The sequence below is a fragment of the Anastrepha ludens genome, chromosome 4, assembly GCF_028408465.1.
Source record: "Anastrepha ludens isolate Willacy chromosome 4, idAnaLude1.1, whole genome shotgun sequence".
Taxonomy (NCBI): Eukaryota; Metazoa; Arthropoda; class Insecta; order Diptera; family Tephritidae; genus Anastrepha; species Anastrepha ludens.
In genome coordinates, this window is record NC_071500.1 from 41239647 (window position 1) to 41262823 (window position 23177).

At 37.2% G+C, this 23177-nt stretch overlaps 1 protein-coding gene across 1 annotated transcript in view; it reads left to right on the forward strand.

The window, feature by feature from the left end:
* Positions 1–23177, forward strand: part of LOC128862065 (uncharacterized) — a 354012-nt gene that overhangs the window by 290291 nt on the left and 40544 nt on the right. The window lies entirely within an intron of this gene.

Sequence of the window (23177 nt, forward strand, 5' to 3'; positions counted from 1 at the left end):
GGCATCCCAGATGTCATCAGTAGATACGAAGAGATTACATCTAAACAAATCCCAAAACTTATTTTGTACACGGATAAGCAGTTGGTCACTAATATAAATCAATTGGCCACAAGGAAAAGAGACCTACGATTTCCCCCAGCAATTTGTGCTATCATTAAAAATGGGTATAAGATTGGCATTAATATTAGGGCATACAAACTATAATCGCCTCAAAACCCCCCTTGGCATTTCAGTACAAACTCTATAGTCACGGACCTAATGCAGCTACCAAAATCAACAACGAATCCACAAGCCTTTATAACAATGTTTAAGGAAGTGGTTTCCAAATTCAGATTGCAAAACTGGAATATAATTTATACAGACGGTTCTAAAACGGAGCACGCTACCTCGTTTTCAATTATTAGTAGCGACCTCCGACTTAAAAAACTCTTTCGTATTGATGAAAACAGCTCTATCTTTACCACTGAGACTCAAGCATTGCTAGGAGCCGTAAATACGTGTAAAGTAATCAAAGGAAAACATCTGATTTGCTCTGACTCATTATCTGCCATAAAAGCACTGCTTAAAATACAACACAAAAACGAGACTATTCAAAAGATCTGAAATGCATTAATCCAATACCCTACTAAGATAAGAATAATGTGGATTCCAAGTCATGTTGGCATCCGTGGAAACGAACTAGCTGACGAAGCCGCAAAATTTGCTACAACAGCACCTATCATCACTCAAAAAACTATTAACAAAAATGACATCATAAGGTCAGTAAAATACCACTACTCACAAATAAATAGAGATAAATGGAGCAGATACATTGACGGGTACAAAAGTTTCAACGAAGAAGGATTAGCCATTAAATATCCATATAATTTTTCCAGAAATGAACTTATAAAATATACACGTTTAAGGCTCTGCCATACGCGACTAACGCACAAACATATTATGGAGAAAATACCACCGCCAACATATCAACTTTGTCTAACCAGTGCACTAACTTTCGAACATTTAGTTTACAACTGTAGCTATATTAAGAATATGCAACTACAATTATTCAATGAAATATGTTTTCCCAAATTGTTAAAAAATGTTAGCTCAGAAAACATTCCCAATACCATATTGCTCTTAAAAAGATGTGGCATTTATTATTCAATTTAAAAAACTTTAATAATTATCTGATCAATCTATATTAGGCCGAGGACCACAGTTGTTAGTTGCCTAGTTTTAAAGTTTATTTATGTAATTAATTATGTAAGTAAATTTACTAAACAACAAATAGAGACCCCTCTATTGTTCGGATTACCTCGTGGAGCGCTGTCTCCGTCGATTTGCCTTTGAGGTAAGCATGTTGTGCAGTTGATATACTAGAACTCTCCAGCGAACTTCTAATGTGCATATCTAAAAGCCGTTCAAAAGTTTTTAGAAGGAAGGATGACAGACTGATTGGCCTAAACTCCTTCGCTGATTCATGGCCTTCTACCTGCCTTTGGTATGAAGACGACTCTAACAAGTTTCAAGCTGTTTGGAATATAACCTAGGTTTAGACACGCTTTGAAAATTTCCGTTAGCCATGGTAGAATACTATCAAGAGTTTCCTGTAACATCTTAGGAAAGATCCCGTCAGGGCCTGGAGATTTGAAAGGTGAGAATGATTTGATTGCCCATGCAACCTTCTCTTTCGTAACTATTACATTGACAAGATGCTGTGGGTCATATCGGCTCCGCCGGATTCTCCCAACATCACTGTCATGGGCGTTACATCCCGGAAAATGAGTATTTAAAAGAAGTTCTAGGGACTATTCTGCCGTAGAAGTCCAAGTACTATCTGGCTTCTTGACCCAAGAAGCCATTGAATGATCTTTGGACAAAATACGGCTAAGTCTCGCAGAATCTCTGGTAGATTCGATAGAAGAACAGAAATCTCTCCAGCTCTCTTTCTTGGCGGCCCTGATTGCCTTCTTGTATTGTCTCCGGCTTTCTCTATACAACTGCCAATTACCTGTAGGATGGGATTAAAAATATGTTTAAATGTTTTTTTGCTATAATACATGCCCTGGGGTTACCCTGGGTCCCCTTATAGTACAAGTTTTGGTTTTTGAGAGAGAATCCGCTTACCTCAGCGCTCCGCACACTGGGTATAGGAGAACGGTTAGGCTGTCCGTTGCAAGCCTGGAGTACTGCAGATTGATCTGGACAACCTTGAGACCCATACTTATTGGTCGTTTTTAGGGGCGTCAAGCTGCATAGCTCGTATGCTGCTCATTAGCGCTGTCGTTTTTGGTAGACCCGAATTCTTCCAGTTGCATGCACATGAGCAACTCATTAGCGTCGTCAACCTCATCCTGCTCATCCTCCGGACTTGCAGAGCGGAATAACTTCAGATGCGCTTTCCTCGCGCCAAACCGAAGTTTGTTGTCCACTTTTCCCAATGGCTCAATACTCTCCTCCGAGATTTGGAGAAGGAAGGACACACTGTTCTTTTGCGGAGCCTCCGCTTTGATGATGCTCCAGTCAGCCATTGGAACAGTGCGGTTGTGTGCTTGTAAATATGGTATTAACTGCTTAGCTTCGAACTCCATGTTCGGTATCCAGATACGGGCCCTTGGTCATCGTGGGATCTCACTGGCTGGGATTAGTTTGAGCCTAAAACCTTCCCAGTCGATCTGGATTTTTCTAATAGCGTTTTGAAGGAAATCAACAGAGAACTGATCGTCGCATTTGATCACCCTGAATCCACGAACCACCTCCATTGAATCATATCCTGACACTTGACCCTCCGGGCTTGCCATGACGTGATCAACGACAATACGAGATAGCCGTGCTTCGATTTCGGACCACATTTCCAACGCAGGTTTACCGCGGTTCGTTAGCTCCTCCGCCAACGCCGTTTGCAGGTGATCCCGTGCAACTTCGTTAAACGTGCGTTTGCCTGGTTTAAGCGTCAAGTTCCGAACTTCCTCAGCTCGATTGTGTCCGTCCGTTTGTCTGTCCGTTTTGTCATTGGGTCCGTCCGCTTGTCTGTCCGACTGCCCATTCGTTTTGTCTTTGTGTTAGTCTGTTGGTCCGTCTGCTTGTCTGTCCGTTTGGTAGCGTTAACCGATTTTTTTGTTTTTTGTTGTTTGTTCATTTTTCTGTTTCCTACGGTCACCTGCCCTTCCAGAGGGCTGCCCATGTCGCCATGTGCGGTGACCAATGAGGATATAGGGGAAATAAACGGTCCGCCATGGCAGCGCCCCTACCATGGTAAGACCACCGTTACAACCTGAGGCAATATGATATCAGGAGGGCTCCGGTAAGAGACAGCTTAATTTTATCCCCCGGCTGCCAAACCCACCCGATAGGCACGGGTCGCGTTACACCTTGGATTGAGGGAGTTTTTTTTAACGAAGTTTACGTCTGGTTACGTGTGGTTCGCGGGAGACCTACTCTCCTACTTTCCATATCTGGGTAGCGTTTCCCTATCCACCACCTGGGGACGCGCCCTATAGGGATAAGAGGTTCCCCCAAGGTCAGTCAACAGTTGCACCTAATAACGTAAATCAATCGAGATAGATATAATACATACATATGTTTATATCAAAATGTTCAGAACGATGAGAGGAGCCGATTTATTCATGTATGTATCACTCTTTGTTCACGGAAGTACGGGAATTAAAATGGTCAATGGCAACCCACGTCTCATGAAATGGTAATTTTTAAACAAAATTTAAAAAAAATATAATTTGGACTAGCGGTTAATTTTTGTTTTCAGAGAAACTCATAACATTCAAAAACTATTTATGCACTGAGGCAACACATCGATATTTTCGATGCATCGATGGCTTTCCGACATCCCTGAAATACGCTTACACCCTTTGTTATGAGGAATTAAGTTTTTTCTTAATCCTATGAATTATTTTTTCTTATAGCATCAAATCTGCAAAGCAGGCACCGTTAGCTTAACGAAAAATACAGTATGCTGAAGGCAGATAGAAAAATAAATATGATTACAGTATTTTATAAAGAATGCCTGTAGAAATAACAAAAGGTATTTTCTATAAAGATAAACTATGAAAATCAATTCTTTATGTTTGAATTAAAATAAATGGGGTTTATGCAGATTCCTGCTGCATACATACTCCCCTCGTTGGAAGGCGTAGGCTTTCAACCAAATCTGTTTCAACCGGAAGTCCTGCAATCTTAGTTATAGCCCGTTTTACTGGCCCATTTGCAGTTTTAATGATTGCTGCTCTAACATATCCGTCAGCGCCACTGAAGGTGTGTTCAACTCGACCAGTCTCCATTTTAAAGGCGGTTGGTTGTCGTCCGTTAAAAGCACCATAGCACCTTGTTGTATGTTTGCCATAGAGGTTCGCCACTTACACCTCTCTTGCAGTAAGGATAGATACGCAGTGCTCGACCTTTGCCAAAATATTTGCTGCATCTGACATATTCGCTGCCACCGGCTTACACGGTTCATATTTAGATGCGTTACAATTGGTTCTTCTATGGTTGCAAATGACCCACCAATGAAAAAGTGCGTTGGTGTAAGCACGTCAAGATCGTTTGGATTTTCTGTAATTGGACAAAGGGGACGAGAATTTAAAATAGCAGAAATCTCACAAATTAAAGTTAAAATAGAGACGCCAACGGCGCGATGGAAATGAAGTTTTGCGTACTTGACCGCAGCTTCCCATAAGGCGCCTAAATGGGGCGAGCGGGGGGGGAATAAATGTTCAGTCTATTTGATTTTCAATGCAAATTTCGGCTACTGCTCTATTGTGATTTTGATCGGCGAATAGCCTTCGCAGCTCTTCTAGTACATTTTTCGCCCCACCAAATTTGTAGCGTTATCAGACCAAATAGTGCTTGGTTTGCCTCTAATGCTGATAAATCGTTTGAGTGCAGCAATGAACGATGACATCGATAAATCTTGAACAAGTTCAAGATGGCACGCTTTCGTTGAAAAACTAACAAAGATGCATAAGTAGCATTTCGCGAGTGGCCGGTTGCGCATCTCACATTTGTATTGGAGTGGTCCACAATAGTCAACACCAGTTGTATTAAAAGGTCTAGATGGTCGCACACGGCCTGTTGAAAGTTGACCCATAATTTGCTGCACTACCCTAGGCTTAAAGCGGAAGCACCTCAAGCTTTTTTTAATGATTTTTGAAACTGTTTTGCGGCCACCAATAGGCCAAAACTGCAGACGGATTGATGCTAATAAACTCTGCGGTCCTGCATGCAATAGTTTACGATGATAGGATTCAATGAGTGTGTATGTGACTGGATGCTGCTTAAGTAGCAAAAGTGGATGATTTGCCTCGAATTCTAAATCCGCGTAATGAACCAAAACCGTCAATAAATGGATTGAGTGACAGTAAATGGTTGCAGGAAGGCAACTGTTTATTTTCTTTCAGTACTTTGTATTCTGATGATCATGGATATGCCGACTGTGAGTGATCCAGCTGATGGTAAAGTTCGTTTTGATTTAATGTGGCAAAATTTGTAAACGTACGCAAACACACGATGTAATTTGCTGAATGAATTTTGGAACTTGCAACCGTAAGTTGCATCGATTAGAGTTGCAGCAATTAAAACATGGCGCCGTCTTTCTGGAAGATTAGATAATAAATCCATATTGCTTGGCCAATGCGCTGAATCATATTGGACGAATGAAGGCCCATTAGCCCAAAGGGTGTTATTTAGTAGTTCTTTTGTAGTGCAACCGCACGAAAGAATATCCGCAGGATTCAGTTCGGTTGGAATGTGATGCCAGGTCATACCTGATGTAGGCGATTGTATTTTAGCCACGCGATTTGATTCGAATATATTAAAATTACTGGGAGCAGATCATAGTCACGATAATGCAACCATTGAATCCGATCAAGAATGGCACTCATATGATAGTTGGCTATTTTCCAAAATATTTGAAACAAATTCCGCTAACAGCAACGCAGCTGAAAAGTCGAGTTTCGGAACCGTGATCGGCTTCAAAGGTGTAACTCTGGACTTGGAACATAGAAGATGTATTTTGTTGACGCCGTGCTTTTCAACGCGTGCATAAACACAAGCACCATAAGCGGATAAACTGGCTTCACAAAAGACATGAATTTGAACGCAAATGAAAGTTGACCACACAAGTCCAACCAAATGGACTGTAGCGATTGCGGCAGGCTTCCATCCCGCACCAGTTTTTCCTTCCATAAGTCTTGCATGAAGATCTTCAACTTTGTGATAAGTGGGGATATTAAGCCAAGTGGATCGTAGAACCGCGCTATGACTGAAAGAATAGATCGCTTTGTAATTTTCTGCGAATTCAAATTTGGTGTGAAACTGAAAAGAAAGTTGTCTGAGATACGTTCCCATACAAGACCAAGTGCCTTTGTCACATCGGTACCGTCATGATATTTTATGAATTTTTCGCAATTACTTTCGTCTTCATTTTTCAAAACATCAACTTCATTAGAACACCATTTTCGAATTGGAAAGCCTCCTCGTAGGAGTAGCTGTCTGATCTCTTGCTTCATTTGTATGACCTCCTCGATGGAATCACAACCAGATATCAAATCATCCACTTATAAATCTCTTCGAATGATTTTAGCGCCGACTGAAAATGATTCCTACTCATCAAGTGTAAGTTGATGCATAGCTCGAATAGCTAGGAAAGCAGCAGGTCTCGTTCCATATGTGACCGTGTTTAACTTGTATGTCTTGGTTTGCTCTGATGGGTCGTCGCGCCAAAGAATGCACTGCAACTGGTTATCAGGGCTATTCATTTGAACGCAGCGGTACATTTTACATATGTCGCCACATAGTGCAACTTTAAAATGTCTGAAGCGCAACAAGATGTTAAAAAGTTTTGGCTGAATGATTGGCCCTGGTAGCAACAAATCGTTTACCGAATACGCTGAAGTAGTTTTAGCAAACCCATCAAAAACCACACGCAGTTTTGTAGTGGTACTGTCTTGCTTTTTAACGCAGTGATGCGGTAAGTAGTAAACTGGTTTGTCTGCTTGAAATGATATGACCAAGATCCTTATACTCCTACATAAATTCCGAATATAAAAGTTTTGTGGATTTCTCCTTTTGGAGCTTTCTTTCTAGCGCCCTGAATCTACGTAAATCAAGATAATACGATTCACCAAGAGCATCAAGATCAGATTTAGGTGGCAGTCTAACTGAGGCAAACGAAAATTTCGTACGAAATGCTGCTCACAAAAAGCGTCCTCTTCTGATAACGCTGGAGTGGAACCGAAACTAATGTTGTTAAATTTCTGAATGCCGAAAGAGTTATTAATTTATAATTGATATGTGATACATTTTTTGCAGTGTTGGTAGGTGATCAACAATCCTAAATTGTCCAACGCAAATTAAGTCATAGATCAATTCCGCACCGATCAAAACATCAATACGATTTGCTTTAAAGAATGGTGGGTCAGCTAAGTTAATGTTATTCGGTATATTCCATCCCTTAATGCTGATATCAAAATTCGGCTGATAGTCTGTTATGGTTTGTGTTATTAAAGCTGTAAACGATGCTGGATACCGACCATCTTGCGCTTGGGCAAATATGTCGACGCATCTGTATGCATTGAGACTCGATTCTCCAATGCCAGATACTGAAACTGGTGAATGATGAGATCGAAGTTGAAGTTGATTTGCTAACCGGGTTGTAACGAAATTTAAGTGAGACACAGAGTCTAAAATAACGCGACGAGGAATTAATGTACCAGCACGATTTTTTACAAAAATGATGGCCGTTGCTAAGAGCAGACAATTATTAGACATATTTTTCGAGGCTAACTGGCGATTGGTTATAGGCGATGCCACAATTGGTTTTGGTCCGCTATCTTGCTTGCCATTTAAATGCAACAAAGTGTTTTGTTTAGCTTGGCAATACCTGCAATTTCCAGATAGTGTGGCCCTTACGTAGGCAATTTAAGTAGAAAGCAAATTTGGAGAAAGATTAAAAAAAAAGTGCAACCAGTAATGAAATGCTCTTTGGAATCACAAAAAATACAGAGTGGAGTGGGCTTGCCACCACCTACAGTAACAAGTACGCTTGCTTTTGGATTTTCTTGAGATACAATATTTTTCACCTGTTTGCTAGGTGACTTTATGACCATAGCGTTTTCCAAATTCTCCATCATGCGGCATCTTTTTTCCAAAAACGTTAACATATCAATCCATGTAGGTAATTTGTGTGCAGATAAATTCTCTTCCCAATTCTCGTGCGTTTCTCGATCAAGTTTACTTGTGATGAGGTGAATGAGTAAGCCGTTATATATCTCTTCGGTAGTTGCTAAAGTTTGCAGCGCTCGAAGATGTGCATTTACTTGATCGCTTAATTTTCATAACCCATCTGATGCGCCTATTTCCTTACTATGTACCCCGAAAATTGCCTTTATGTGTGCCTGGAAATGAAGTAATTTATTATCAAAACGTACTTTTAATAAATCTAAAGCTTTGTCATAATTCTCTTCACTGGGCTCGAGTGAGCGCACAGTGTCTAAAGCTGCATCACTGAGACTGGTGATCAAGTACTGCATTTTTTCTAATTTGGACGTCTCCACGTTTTTGTCTATTGCTGAAGTAAATGTGCTGAAAAACGATGGCCAGTCGAGATAGGAGCCACTAAAAACTGGAATTTTAAGCTCAGGTAGCCTGAATCGGCGTTGTAACTGCTGCGGCGTAATGTCGTCCCAGGAGAATTGTCGTAGTGTTGAAGAGTGCGCGCCAGATGACTTATGTTTTGTATTCAGCCAACGATTAATTTTTGCCTCTACCTCAATATACACCTTGGAGAAATTTTCGTCAGCATCAGACTCAAATTCCTTACGGTCCAATCAGAGAATGTTAATGCAATGAGAAGGTGCAAATGTTACTGAGAGCTTTTTTTAGTACAATTGAGATTTGAAAGATTTGTAATAAGGTCATTTAGCACACCGAGTTTATAGACACCTCACTGACTTTTGCCCACACAAAAATTAGAAACACCACACATTTTTCACCTCAACACACAACACATTTCTCACCTCGACATTAAACCAATTAAATTTTTACTATTTTCGTATTTTTGAAATAATAAGCGAATACGTAAAATTTATTACATAATTTTGTTTTTCAATTACATTAAAAAAAACGATTTAAAAATAAAAATTTATAAAAAAAAGTTTGCGCCGGGAATTGAACTCGAGTCTAACATGTGGCGAGGAAAAATAGGGGGTGCGTTTATTTCTTCGAATGCTTATTTTTTGACCATTTTGTTACTTTTGAAATGATAAGCGGATACATAAAATTTATTACAAATTTTTTTACGATTACATTAAAAAAAAACGATTTAAAAAAAAAAAATTTATAAAAAAAGTTTGAGCCGGGAATTGAACTCGAGTCTAACATGTGGCGAGGAAAAATAGGCGGTGCGTTTATTTCTTCGACTGCTTATTATTTTACCATTTTGTTACTTTTGAAATGTTAAGCGGATACATAAAATTTATTACAAATTTTTTTACGATTACATTAAAAAAATAAAAATTAAAAACGAAAAAAAAAAAATGTCCACCGAGAATTGATGGCGAGTCACGTGGGGAGGATAAATACGCAGAGCGTTTATTTCTGCGCCTGCGTTGTGAACAAAAGGTTTTGTGCATGCGCGCGGCGCGAATAAATTTTAATAAAGTTCTGAAAGTAATTCATGAAGTTTTTCATTACACACATATGTACATAAATGAACGTATACTTTATATGTAAATAAATGACGGTATATGAAATATACATAAGTACATAATATGTATGTACATGTCAATAGGAGGTATTTGCATTCAGAAAAAAAGAACGGTTTAAGATAAATCAACACTTATTTTATATTGTATGTCAATTTATAGTTTATGTATTCGACAGCATTTACATACATATGTATGTATGTACATTTGTATATGAAAAACAATAATGCACAAGCGCAAGAACATCATATCACATATGCAAGTATGCCCAAATAACCTTGACTTATGTATGTACACATGTCATACCACATCACATTCTTACAAGAAATCAAATACACATACGCACTAGTGAACGAGTTTCTTCCTAACAAGTGCAAAAACAATTCTGCTCTATGTATGCATATATACCGACTTTATGTCCTAGCATATATACATACATACATATATACCTACTTGCCTTCTAAACTTCCTACAAAATAATTCATACATTCAAGCATACATATACATATGCGCGAGCACAACGCTCCCTTCTTGCTTCCGTGTACTTTTGTCTTTCACCAGTCGATATTCCTAATATTGTACTTACAAAAACACAATACTTTGATAGACGCAAAAGCAACAGCAGGCACAACGCGATGGCCTTTTTGCCACCACACATTCTAAAATGTTCTAGAACACAACAAAAACACATATGTACATACCTCACATGCGCATGTCGCCCAAAGCTAAAATCTAAACCTAGCGACTACAAAAACAAAATACATTCGTAGACGCAGTCGCAGCGGCCATGATTCTATCAGCGACGGCGCTGAACAATTTAGAACAAAAACAAAAAGTTCATTCATAAGTTCGAGCTTATATTTCAATTTCATTCATAAAACGACCCGCCATATGCCAGTTTTCGCGACCATTCGAAAATAGTCAATATTGGAATATTTCGCGTGGAATTATTTGCCAATATTTGATAAATCTTAAATTTTTGTCATGTCGAGTGGCCGCTCCTCCGTATGTATGTATGCACCCTTATATGTATGTAAATATGTAAATGGAAATTTCTTTTCGGTATAAAATAGTTCATACTGGATATGACCTGATTTTTATATAAATCAATCAAAACAGAAAATATGTACATATGTATGTCTATAATCTATTTCATCAAATCCAAATTATATTGATGAGAAAATATCATTCTAATATCCGTCCAGAAAGCCAAACGCGCAAACACACATACATGTGCATATAATTACGCATACAAACTTTCAACTAACGCAGAATATGTGCATATAAAAGCGCGAATCGAATAAATGAGTGATTTAGAAAACTTTATTAATAGTTGTAGTTTAGCGCAATCGAGAAAGACATGTTGTGCATGCAGTAAATCGTCCCATATTCGACTCAGGTTCAAGACCAGTACACAGTTTTTTGTTCGATATTTTTATTTCATTTTTTATATTTGGTTTAATTAGAATTGATTTAAAATAGTGTATTCAGGTTTTTCTAATACCTGTTATTTAGAAATTTATTTTCTATATAACATTATTCATACTTCATTTGAATTAATTTATATGTAAAACAGCCATAAAGCCAATCATATGAATATGCATTCCTATATTTAATCTCTTCAGTCAAATCTGAACTACTTACATACACATATTGATGAGAAAATATTCTAATATCCATGCATGCATCCAGAAAGCCAAACGCGCATACACGCATATGTATACAAATATATACAAACCTTCAACGAACGCAAAATGTATGCATATAAAAAACAGCAACTGCGACCGTCTTCTTGTCCGTCAGTGAAAAGATGGGATATGTATACCCTATGAGCAAAAAGAACCGGGAAGGTGATGTTGACTGTTTCCTTCCATTGCCAAGGCATAGTCCACCATGAGTACCTTCCATCGGGCCAGACAGTCAATAGAGAATATTATTTATCCGTTTTGAAACCTTAGAGAGATGCTGTGTGTTGCAAACCGCCGGAAATGTGAGCAAACAATTCTCAGATTTTGCATGATGATAACGCGCCATCGCACTGATCAAAGAGAATACAAATCGGCCTGCCGGGGGTGTTTGGAGGACTGGGTTAAACGTTGGCACATGTGTGTTGCTTCAGACGGGTCAAATTTTGAAGGAGATAATATAAATTTGCCTTAAATTTAACTCTGTTTTGTTTAATTTAAACATTCCCGGTACTTTCTGATCATAAGGTACATACATGCGGCTTTGCGGGCAGCAATGTGTGATTCGCTGGAAGTCGCATTAACTCGCGACTGTCGCACAGTTAGAAGACATATTTACATACATATAAGGCTGCATACATACATACGGAGCCGCGGCCACTCGACATGACAAAAATTTAAGATTTATCAAATATCGGCAAATAATTCCACGCGAAATATTCCAATATTGACTATTTTCGAATGGTCGCGAAAATTGGCATATGGGCGGCTCGTTTTATGAATGAAATTGAAATATGAGCTCTAACTTATGAATGAACTCCTTGTTTTTGTTCTAAATTGTTCAGCGCCGTCGCTGATAGAATCATGGCTGCTGCGACTGCGTCTACGAATGTATTTTGTTTTTGTAGTCGCTAGGCTTAGATTTTAGCTTTGGGCGACATGCGCATGTGAGGTATGTATGTGTTTTTGTTGTGTTCTAGAACATTTTAGAATGTGTGGTGGCAAAGCGGCCATCGCGTTGTGCTTGCTGTTGCTTTCGCGTCTATCAAAGTATTGTGTTTTTGTAAGTACAATATTAGGAATATCGACTGGTGAAAGACAAAAGTACACGGAAGCAAGAAGGGAGCGCTGTGCTCGCGCATATGTATATGTATGCTTGAATGTATGAACGTGCATGGATGTAGTAACATATGAATACAATTATTTTGTAGGAAGTTTAGAAGGCAAGTAGGTATATATGTATGTATGTATATATGCTAGGACATAAAGTCGGTATATATGCATACATAGAGCAGAATTGTTTTTGCACTTGTTAGGAAGAAACTCGTTCACTAGTGCGCATGTGTATTTGATTTCTTGTAAGAATGTGATGTGGTATGACATGTGTACATACATAAGTCAAGGTTATTTGGGCATACTTGCATATGTGATATGATGTTCTTGCGCTTGTGCATTATTGTTTTTCATATACAAATGTACATACATACATATGTATGTAAATGCTGTCGAATACATAAACTATAAATTGACATACAATATAAAATAAGTGTTGATTTATCTTAAACCGTTCTTTTTTTCTGAATGCAAATACAGTCTAATCTTGGTAATTCGGACACTTGATAATTCGGACAGCGCGGTAATCCGGACACCAAAACGTTTTCTATTGAAGTCTCTGTAATCCGGACACCACGTATTCATGTACCTCTAAAATTCGGACTCTTCTTTATTTTCCAGTGAGTATGCTGAAATAAAAAGGAATTCCGTTATTTTTTATTTATTTTTTATTTATTTATAAAGCGGACTTCCCTGTTAACTACTCTGCGTGAATAGTGCGTTTATGTGCTCGTCAGCCTCCTAGTTCATATTCATAAGCATATTTGCGTAACGTGTAGTTCAGTAGCTAATTTCAAACATTAACATAAGCGTAAAACTATGCGACCTGCGGAGTTTGAAAAGATGGAAGACCACTTGTATGAATGGTTTGTAAACGCAAGACGAAACAATGCACCGATTTCCTCGGAAATCATCAAAGAAAAGGCCAAACATTTCTGTTCCCAAATTTACAGACAAAGTGTGGAATTTGTGGCTAGTAATGGTTGGTGTAGTAATTTTTGCTCCCGATATGGAATTAAATTCTTAAAAATATCTGGCGCAAAACTTTCCAATGATTCTACTGCTGTGCAACCCTTTATTGAAAACTTGCGAAAGAAAATTGCAGAAATGGGCATTACGTATGATCAGGTTTATAATGCAGATGAGACTGCTTTGTTTTAGAGAAAACTTCCAGAAAAACCCCTTGCATTGCATAATAAAAAATCCGCACCCGGGCGCAAATTTGGAAAAGAAAGAGTAACACTTCTAGTTTGCTGTAATGCAACCAGAGAACATAAACTTACATTGTTCATGATAGGGAAAGCCAAAAACCCCAGAGCGTTTAAAAAAGTAAACCTTCCGCTTGGGTACTCCCATACCAAAAATGCTTGGATGACAGAGCAAATCTTTAAAAATTGGTTTAAAAACTCATTCGTTAAAGAAGTAAAGCGTTACTTAAAGGAAAAGAATTTACCAGCCAAAGCCATTTTACTGCTAGACAATGCAACTTGCCATCCCCAATCACTGTCGGATGTCGATAAGGACATATACATATGTTATGTTTTTGCCCCCAAACTGCACGGCTCTTATACAGCCAATGGACCTAAATGCTATCCGAATTTTAAAGACAAACTATCGGAAGAGTTTTTTGTCTCTACTTTTGTCCAGCCCAACGAGCAATCTTCCGGAATCTTTAAAAAACTTTACAATAAAAGATGTGGCTTTTTTATCGTCTAATGCTTGGAAAAATGTGGATGAACGCGTGCTCAGAAAATGTTTTAACAAAATTCTTTATGACGAAGAATGGGACTCAGATGATGATTTGCCTCTTGCGATGCTACAGCCCAGCAGCTCAACTAAAATAATTGATCTTCTTGTTGAAATATCCCCTGATGTATATAATGATAACGAGATTACTGAGTGGTTGAATGACGACACTGATTTCGATATCAACGAGATTGAGAAAGAAGATAACGAGAACAGCAGTCTTGACGAAAATGAAAGTCAAGATCCTAAAACTTCGCACTCTCAAGCTATTGTCGCATTTGATAGTTGTATTAAATATGCAGAGGAACAGGAATTTTCATCCGGAGACATTTTAAAACTTGTGAGTCTCAGAGATATTGCCTTCAGAAAGAGAAATGAAACAAAATTGCGGCAAACGAATGTATTGAATTATTTTACGGCCGAATAGAAACTAATATATGTACATATAACTCATTAAATATTAATCAACTTAAGATTAAATAAATTTTTATTTCATTTAATTACTGATCTACTGATTTCTATTAAATTTTTTACCCACTCGATAATCCGGAAACTTCGATATTTCGGACAACCTCTGGTATTTAATTGTCCGAATTATCGAGATTATACTGTACCTCCTATTGACATGTACATACATATTATGTACTTATGTATATTTCATATACCATCATTTATTTACATATAAAGTATACGTTCATTTATGTACATATGTGTGTAATGAAAAACTTCATGAATTACTTTCAAAACTTTATTAAAATTTATTCGCGTCGCGCGCATGCACAAAACCTTTTGTTCACAGGCGCAGAAATAAACGCTCTGCGTATTTATCCTCCCCACGTGACCCGCCATCAATTCTCGGCACAAATTTTTTTTTTCGTTTTAAAATTTTTTTTTTTTTAATGTAATCGTAAAAAAATTTGTAATAAATTTTATGTATCCGCTTATCATTTCAAAAGTAACAAAATGGTCAAAAAATAAGCAGTCGAAGAAATAAACGCACCGCCTATTTTTCCTCGCCACATGTTAGACTCGAGTTCAATTCCCGGCGCAAACCTTTTTTTATAAATTTTTATTTTTAAATCGTTTTTTTTTTTAATGTAATTGAAAAAAAAATTATGTAATAAATTTTACGTATTCGCTTATTATTTCAAAAATACGAAAATAGTAAAAATTTAATTGGTTTAATGTCGAGGTGAGAAATGTGTTGTGTGTTGAGGTGAAAGATATGTGGTGTTTCTAATTTTTGTGTGGGCAAAAGTCAGTGAGGTGTCTATAAACTCGGTGTGCTAAATGACCTTATTACAAATCTTTCAAATCTCAATTGTACTAAAAAAAGCTCACAGTAACATTTGCACCTTCTCATTGCATTAACATTCTCTGGCCTAAGTGTTGATCGTGCTTTTTCGAAGTTTGCCTGCAAATGCTCAGCATGTCGCGCAGAAAGTTCGGCCTCATCTAAGCTTTTTAGCATTGATGACTAGATACGAAACTCTTTTTCTCGTGAGAGCGCTGAAAAATGTGCATTTTTTATAACATCCTTCAGTAATGCCACACCGGAAAAAATATTGAATGGGTATTTTTTGAACAAAAATTGGGAATTTTTAGTTTCCACACCCCCATTGAGGTTAGTATATAGTGCACGATTTCCTAGTAGCCTTATATCACCCGTATACACCTACATATAATAAAAATAAGCACAATCAGCATAAAATATACATAAATAAGCTAAAAAATCAAAAATTGATATTCAAATGAAATTATTCAAATACAAATACAAAAGTAATATAATAATGATAAAGTATTGAACATGAAAATGTATAAATAAATACATAAAATATTGCAATTTTATAATATAAAAATAAAGCTAATGCAGATAACCGTTACTTTTTTATTACTTAAAAATAGTTAAGTATGCTTGCGAAATATTTCAAACGCAAATTCAATTCCCTTACCTACGCTTTTCAACCATCAAAAATATATATTTACAAATTTACAGACATAAACCAACACACAGTTTTCAATAAACTTACATGTATGTAAAATGTATACATATATGTACACAATTTGGCATAGGACATTTGTATATTAGACTATGAAAATTGCACAAAAGTATATGTATGTATGCATGTTTATATACATACATATATTGGTATACAACGTATCTTATAAGGTATATGGTAAATATTACCATACATTTTTTCCTTCATATATAATAAAAAAAGTAATAATAATAACATTAAAACAACAGGTATTATTAACAAACTTGGTTTTATTTTAAATTCTTCAAGTAAATCAAATTAATAATAATCAATAAGAAGGCATATGCAAATACAAATACGTGAATTTATATATGTATGCTTTGTTCGTTCCGCGCTTTCGCTTGCAGTTCATTCAAGGTAACGGCAATGAGCAAGGTAACGACAAATGAGCAAGGTAACACTAATGAGCAAGGTAACACTAATGAGCAAGGTAACGACAAATGAGCAAGGTAACGGCACATTTTTTCGTGCCTGCAGCCGGCTAAATCGAATTATAAGACGTTATCACGTCAAAAGCTTTGGAAAATTCTACAGCTCCCTTCAAATTAAATTATTACGACAAAAAATTATAAACATTTCAATCGCGTAATTTCTCCATTAAGCAAAAACGAACTGTTTTCGTTAGTTATTTTTTGCGCGTTTTCTCTGGCAGCCCGCCATTTCGTCTATCACCTGTTCAAAATCCCATAATGTATGAATGCTGCCACGTTTCGAAACGAGCTCATGGGCGCGCTCTCTCTGACGGCGGCCGCCTAAATATACTATACTTATAGTTAAATAATAGCCCCCTTCGATTCACCATCCGTTAGTGAGAGTAGAATAAATGGAGCAACTGGCAAAAATAAGCACACGTTGCCAGCACAGGAAAAGAGCTGTCAAAAATCACATTTGTTTGGAAGCACTTAATGAGTATTAGTAAAACTGACTTCAGACACGGCTAATGGAGTTGCCTGCATTTGTTTTTGTTTTTAGTCTATTATAAATAAAATATTCCAAGCTTTAAAATTGCTAGAAACGTCATTTTGTCGGGACTTGGTATAAATAGGTATAGGTCATATTGATATGAAAGTTAAAACGGCTGAAATTGAATAGAAATAAGTATTTACCATTAAAAATCGTCATATAGTTCTAGAAAACACGTAAATCGTATCGAAATTGTTAAACAAGAAATTTGAAAACCCTAAAAATGACACTCCCGAAAAATGCGCAGCAGAACCGTCATACGGAAATCACTTTTATAGCCTTTGATCTAAAGGAGTGTCGTTCAAAAGATCAACCATTATTTTCTGCAGAGAGCCTAAATAGGCCTGTTCATGGGTTTGGTAAAACAAGATACCAACAACAATCTGCAAGTAACCAATCCGTTAGTTTACTGATCCGTGTTTATTGAGACCTTTATGCTTCTTTTGGCCCATACTATACTTTACCTTCTGAAATATTTTATATTTTTTAGACCCCGTTTAAGTGCAAACATTTCTTTGCGTTCAGTTTATAGACGACTAAACCAGTCATGTGATTGCAATAGTACAGGGTGGACCATATAGCTTTGCTTTTTGAACCACATATTTTTTGGAGAATGGTAACACAAATGACATGTCAAATGTGTTCATAATTTACTTAAAGGTTTGACATTTACGAAATGGGACGCTATACGCTTGAGCAAAATTGGGAAATATTGAAAACCTATTTCCAAAGTGGTGAGTCTTCTTCTTCTTTTCTGATTTTCACATCGGTAGCTACGTCAATAAGCAAAATTGTCGGATTTGGGGCTCAAAAAATTCACACGTTACTGTAGAGAAGCAAATGCATCCACAACGAGTCACTGTTGGGTGCGGTGTTTGGTCTGGCGGCATCATCGGGCTATTTTTTTTTTCGAAAATGAGCGAGGAGCCGCGGTTACAGTAAATGGCGAGCGTTACCGTGACATGCTCAACGAGTTTTTGTTTCCAAAAATTGAAGAGGATGGCATGGACGACATTTGGTTTCAACAGGACGGTGCAACTTGTCACACTGCCAAAGTTACACTCGAACTTTTGGCTACCGTTTTTGAAAACCGAATAATCAGCCGAAATTCCGATATCAATTGGCCGCCTCGGAGCTGTGATTTAAGCCCGTTGGACTATTTTGTGGGGAGCCATCCAGAGATGATTAATGCTTTAAAACACGAAATCAAAGTTGCCATTTATGAAATTGGAGCCCAAACAATCGAAAATGTGCTTAAAAATTGGGTTGATGGGATGGCCTAGTGTAAAGCCAGTCGTGGCATTCATTTGAACGATATTATTTTTCATTCATAAATGACAATGTTCAATCTTCAAAATAAAAAAAAAGTTTGAAAAAATATTGATTAGTTTTTTTATAGCCGATTCAAAAAGCAAATTTTACATGGCGCACCCTATATTTATGATCTGTTTTAGTTCACACTCGAAATATATTTTAACTACAATACTTAAAAATTAATGGTAACAAAGTGATCAGAAAAATATATAATTTTGCGAAAAGCAGAGCTAGGGATCAGAAAAGAGATCAGACACTTGTTTCTATGGGTTTTTACCCTAAATTTTCCTAAGCCATTACGTGAGGCACACTTTCGGAATCGTGTTCAGCGCACATTCTAAAACCAATCTGATATAGGTACTTGTAGACCCGTGTTATTTTTGCACTCGCATAAGACATAATTTGAAATGCTTTACTCCGAAGATTTAGCAAGCAAACAAATTTCCATAGATCCAGATAAGAAAGATTGAGTTCATGTTGTTTTAGGATACAAGGAGCTCCATCAACTATTTGTGGTATGCGCCTAGATGTTTTTCAATAAATGGAGGGGCCTACAGTTATATGCCACCTCCGAACGGTTGTTGGTGTTTTTATGAGAAACTCTTTCATTTCAGAAATATGTACACTCAATATAAAACACTTTTTTTATCATGCCGCAGGTTTCGAACCTGTGCACTACCTAAGGGTAATCGGTCTCAAAACATTTAAGTAAGGCAGCAAATATGTTGGATCAAGTTGTGCTATGCTTTGCTGTCGGAGCCCCGGTTAAAATCTATGCAAATTTCATTTCATGCCTATTAAATCGTAACTCATGATATTTTGGGTTAGACATCCAATTTTTTTAACCTATTTGTTTTGAATACCTCTTTTACTAAATGAAAAACAAAAATGCTTTTGAGTGATGAAAATCTTTATTTTGACCTTTGCGCGCTCCGTGGCGTGTCTGTTTATATAATATATTGAAGCTGCCCAGTTCATAAGTTTTGATTTACAATGCCATTTGGAGCTGTTATTAACAATCAAAAACTAAAACTTGTTGAACCTACCCATAAGAGTATAAATATTTACATTTCGTGGTCTAAGTGACGTCGCTGTTCCTATGTGCGATGCGACTGCCAAACCTAGCCAATGTGGAAAAGCAAAGAAATGATTTGTAAAATGTTTTTTTAAATCCGTAAAAAGTAAGAAGCTCATTCTTATAATAGACTAGTGGCTCGCAACAGCCATACATTTAACCCAATTTATATTTATGTTATGCAACTTTATCTCGCTTTTTAACTCGGCAAGTAGTTGATGATTAGTTTACTAATGCTCGCATCCGGTTCACGCCACTACAAATGAAATTCAAATCGACTTAGGGCATTACTGCTGACACTTGCTGACACTTGTAAGTCTTACTCCAGATCTTGACATTTTCTTTGCTTGCGCTCTTGTTCTTGATTTGTTGACTCTTGTCCGTGTCAACCATATTCCTTCCTCACATTGTTCTGGTTGTGATAAAAGTTATTTGTACAATTTAAGTTTAACACTAAAAGGAAAGTCGTATTGTCATTGTGTGCGTGCTGGAAAATTTATCCGCCTATATTAACTTAACATTTTTCTCGCTATTTATAAAGTATTATAAAGTAAATCTAAATAAGCTACATTTTAAGTATTTCAGTACCAAAATATCAAGCCTAAACTGGAGGTGTGCTTATAACCAAATAAAACATCTGCTGCATTCCTCGAAATGTGAGTGTTCTACACGCCACAAACCATCGATAAAAAGAGTTTTGCTAGTGCAAATGTACAAGATATGATAAGTAATGGGTTGGGGAAAAAGTTCGTAGCGTTTTTACCGAACTACTATCACTACTTACTATTTAAACAAAAACCAATAATTGTTCAATAAGTGAATCAATTATATATTCGCCGTTGCTGTTTACCACCTCTTCCCATCTCTCGACCAATTTGTTGATGCCGTTCCGCCAAAAATCGATTGGTCTGGTTTCAAAGAAGTTGTTGAGCCTGTATATAGATAGGGAGCTGAAAAGATGGTAATCGGTCGGTGCAAGGTCTGGAGAATACGGTGGATGCTGAAGGGTCACCCATTCGAGCTTTTGGAGTGCGACTTTGACGACTTGTGCAACACGGGGCCTGGCGTTGTCGTGAAGGAGTATGGCTTGACCATGTCGATCAAGTATTTTCAGTCGAATAACTTCATTCATTTGGCATAGCCGGGCAATGTAGAGCGCCTTGTTGCCTGTGGCGTTCTTTTCGAGCATTTTCCAGTGCAGCATACCCTCCCAGTCCCACCAAACACATATCATGATCTTCTTTGGATGAAGATCCGACTTGACTTTCGGCTTTGGCGTATCTCCTGGGGCCACCCACTCCCATACCCCGGGGCGATTCGGTACAAAAAGTGCTGTTTATGACCGCGTGTTGCTCGATGGCGGGCGAGATGCTGAGAAGCAATTTGAAGGCGGCTTTCTTTTTTTTTCGTTGAGTTCGTAAGGCAGCCATGCTCCCATTTTTTCGGTAAATCTCATTGAATGAAGATGATTGATATTCGTTTTATCATCGCAGTTAGTTTTTTTCCGCCAATTCACGACTGGTTTGGCGAATGTGCCCCTTCAAAAGTAGTGCATTGAGACGGTTTTCATCGATTTCAGACGTTTTTTAAGAATTCAAAGTCACCGTTTTGCACTTTGCACGGGACCTCCATTTCTAAGCCTCAAACCCAATAAAAAAGTAAACAACTTAGAAATACAATTAACAGAGCAGAAAGAGTTCTATCGTATGAATACTTTCCCTTTGCCAAACAGCAAACAAATCGTTGTAAAATAAGGAAAATATAAAAACCCTATGAATTTATTCCCCAACCCAATATATTGGCTATTGTAAGAGAATTCGAACAAGCCACTTCGTACATTTTTACAAGCATCCAAATAATGAGCGGGTTTCGCTGAAACTTGGCCAGCGTTCAGACCACCTGATTTTAAACACAATACCAAAACAGGGAACAAAATTGAACAAAATTTTAATACCCTTGTGCAAAAGTGCATACACATACTTGTATATAATTGAAAAAGTAATAATACGTTCACATATGCATTAATCACCTATAAATCCACCAAATTAATCTACCCGTTCACATATGGAAGATTACCTGCAAAATTGACAATCAGCTGTCATTACTGCTTTGAGAGGTTTTTCTTCATACAAATTATTTTGGTGGAATGTTTCGGTGTTTTTGGTATCTTTAATTAGTATAACCGATATGAAGAAAATACAAGGAGAAGGAAAGCTAATTTAATTGCGCAATTGGCTGCTAATAATAAACAGTTGAAGGAAATCCGTATGCGACGTTTACTACTAAGGTTGCAAAAAATTATGGCAGCAATACGCATGCAAAATTCAATATTGCATTGTAAATATAATAAGCAGAAACAGGTCAAAGTGTTTATGGACACACGTAAGTAATTGTGTTTGATTTTGTTTTTATTACTGAATATAATAAGTAACGCGTGTCTGTGTATTCAAGGTGAGGCATGGCAAGTTCTGGAACTAGACATTCCTTGCAGCACGGACCAGTTAAGGAGTGCTTTAGGATGAGCCGGGACTCCTTTGCCTTTTTATGTAACGAAGTCATGTCAATTGCAAAAACTGCTACAACGTATAGGAAATTCATCCCTTTAGACAAACGTGTCCCGATTGCTTTATATGCGCTTGGTTCTTCAGCTGAATACAGGACGATCGGCAAACTGTTCGGAGTATCAAAAGGAAGCATATGCAATATTTTACAGGATTTTTGTTCAGCGGTCTGGGATAAGCTCGCTCCCAAGTATTTACCCAGCAGATGTTATTAAAGAAAATTCTTCAAAGCCCTCTTCTCAGCGAGAATACGAAACCAATTTTTGGTACACACGTTATGATATCATTAACAATAAACGGATCCAAAGTCAAACAAATTTCGAATTCGTAAATCAACGGGAGCCCCCAGAACCTACGTACTATACTCAAGACCACAACGTCAGCGCAGAACAAATTCGAGAATCAATCGCTTCGTTTTTATCTTCCTTTTAAATTTCATTTATTTCACATTTTTCTTTATAAATTCATTTTTTTATTATTAAATTAATTAAACCTACATAAAGTACTAACAATTGCTTCTGTAAACTTAAAATTCGTATTCTGTAAACTTAAAATAAAAATAATTCATTTATCACATTTTTTTTTAATTTTTCTTTTAAAATATTTAGGTTTTTTTTTGTGTGGTTTTCGTAAATTTCTATTCATTTGGGTAGCTATAGAAAATTCCCCTACCTATTTTGCTTCAAGACCCCTAAAATTTTTTCGAGAATACCATTGCGTTCCCTCTCAATTTGCAGGGATTCTCTACTATCTTCTTTCAGTTCTTGGATTTCTCGGGCAATCGTTTGGTTGGCCGCCCGAAATGATTCCAAAAATTCATATTGGAAATTTTCGTTATCTTTTCTGCGTTTTTTCGGAGGTTGCGAAGACAATTCCAGTGCAAATTCCACCGAAGGTGCTTGCGTTTGAGAAGAGCTGCTGCATTCTTCCTCTGCCTCAATTTGAAGGGTATCCACTTTATTAAATAATACATAAAAAACAAT